Below are 2,407 nucleotides of genomic sequence, written 5' to 3' on the forward strand. Positions count from 1 at the left end.
TGTATCCCTGACTGTCTTTAGTACTTATCTAAAGGAATGTTCAAAAAATAATAATTTTTTACTGTTCTGATATGAGTTTCAAGTCCGGTAATGCCCCTTTACCTATTCCGGCGACGGATACGGGATTGGGGCGTTACATCATGACTTGCCACTAATAATTATTCAGTGCCATCTCCTCAATAAATTCATAAGCCACTTCGGGTGTTTTGTTATTCAGAGTTTCACTGGCTGCTGCATCAATTAGTTACCTAGTTGAGGGATTCAAATTGTTATAGAAGGTTTGAACTTGTAACCATAGAGGTAACCCATGGTGAGGGCACCTTCTCAATAAGTCCTTATACCTCTCCCATGCATCATATAAGGTCTCTAAGTCAATTTGAATGAAGGAAGAGATATCATTCCTCAATTTGGCTGTCTTAACTGGTGTGAGGTATTTTAGAAGGAACTTATCAGTCACTTGAACCCATGTGGTAATGGAACCTCGTGGTAAAGAGTTCAACTACTGCTTAAATTTTTTCCTCAATGAGAAAGGGAATAACCGTAGGTGAATGGTATCATCAGTGACGCCATTAATCTTGAAAGTATTGCAGATTTCTAGAAAATTGACCAAATGAGTATTTGGATCTTTTTCTTACAAAACTGTCGCACTGAACAAACTGTTGTGTCATCTGAATAGTGTTCGGCTTTAGTTCGAAATTATTCGCAGCAATAGTGGGTCACACAATACTCGATTCAGCCCCAGTCAGAGTGGGCTTGGCATAATCGTACAAAGTACGATGAACATGATCTGGATTCGCAACGACTGTAGGAGGTAGCTGATTATTCTGGTTATCACCCATCTCCTCAGCAATAATAATTTCCTCTTGTTCGTCTACTGTATTTTCTCGACTTTGCCTTGCTTATCTACGGTTTCTACAAGCTGTACTTTCAATTTCACTATCAAATAATAATGGTCCCAACGGGTTTATTCTAGTCATAAACTAAAGGAACCTGTCAGAAACAAATAAAAGAAAAATTAGGATGTAAAAATTAAACTAAAAACAAAATAAAATTATAATAAAAAAATGGCTAAATTAATAAAAATCGAGTGTTCCTAATATTTTAGTCCCCTACAACGGCGCCAAAAAAACTTGATGGTCACTAAACTAACTATCAATACGACTAAGGCAAGCGTACTTATCGAACAATAGTATAGCTATGGTGAGTAGGGAAAATCGTATCCACGGGGACTAAAAGTACTAGTAACTACCGTTTTTCTATTATTTAGCTGACAAATTGGAGTGATTGTGTTTGAATCTAAAATTTGAATCTAAAATTACTAAACTAATTTAACTAAAAACGCAACAGAGAATGAAATAGAGAAATAATCGAAGATAACCAATGAGATAGACAATACCCAGGAAAGAATCCACCTAAACTTCACCTATTATTATGAATCTGAATTAATTGATTTATTCACTTGTGCCTTGATTCGTAGAAATCCCTAAATTATGTTAATATCTCTTTCGAGAGTAAAAACAACTGGCTCTAGGTTGATTAATTGAAATCTCTCTCTAATTAAAACCCCTATTATCGCTTTAACTCGATCTATGAATTCCCCTATTAGATTTGACTCTAATCCTATAGGTTTATGTCGTCCTATTTCTAGGATTGCATGCAACTCCACTCAATTATGCTAGATTTACTCTTAAACAAGGATTTTTTCTCCACTAAAATATGTACATTAAACATTAATTAATATCCCCAAAATATTAAATTAAGAAATAAGAATACCTAATTGAGAACAAGGATCAAGTATTTATCATGTAAACATAAGTTTCATCCTCCTTAGGTATCTAGGAAATTAGTTCATAATCTTGAATGAGAGCATCTCAAAGTTAGAATAACCACAAGACATAAAGAAACTCAATAAAACTTCGAAAGAAATTAAAAGGAGATCTTCGATCTTGATGAAGATCCTCTTCTGAGTTGATTCTAATGGTGTTCTTCGAGTGTTTTCTTTGATATTCTCTGGTTGCCCCTTTATGTCTTCTTTTAATGGGTATTTATAGAATTTAGAATGCTCAGAAAGCCTAAAAATTGGGCATTTCATCGTATTTGGGAAGCAGGTGCAAAATCAACACGGGCTAGCAGATGGGCGTATGTCCAGCCCATGTGCCACGCGGGTGTGTGCCCCAGCCCATGTGGAAATACCCAAACCTTGTGGCTTCTGAAAACAACTATATTTGTCCGATTTTGGCTCATTTTCCCTCCTTTCACTCCTAAATGCCCTCCTAAGCATAAAAACATGAACTTAAAGTATTAGGAGCATTAACTAATTTGCATAATTAATCATCCAAAAATGCATTAAGAATGGGATTAAAATGTTACTTTTATAGCTTATCAGTCACATTCATTTCTTCAGTTT

The 2,407-nt window shown here is 35.2% G+C and overlaps 1 non-coding gene across 1 annotated transcript; it reads left to right on the forward strand.

Annotated features, from left to right (window-relative positions):
- The first annotated feature begins 302 nt into the window (after window positions 1–302).
- On the forward strand, window positions 303–409 carry LOC121210361 (small nucleolar RNA R71). The gene has a single exon (XR_005905474.1). It is a non-coding gene; the product is annotated as a small nucleolar RNA R71 (small nucleolar RNA).
- The last annotated feature ends 1,998 nt before the right edge of the window (window positions 410–2,407 follow it).

This window comes from Gossypium hirsutum, chromosome A11 (assembly GCF_007990345.1).
Source record: "Gossypium hirsutum isolate 1008001.06 chromosome A11, Gossypium_hirsutum_v2.1, whole genome shotgun sequence".
Classification (NCBI taxonomy): domain Eukaryota; kingdom Viridiplantae; phylum Streptophyta; class Magnoliopsida; order Malvales; family Malvaceae; genus Gossypium; species Gossypium hirsutum.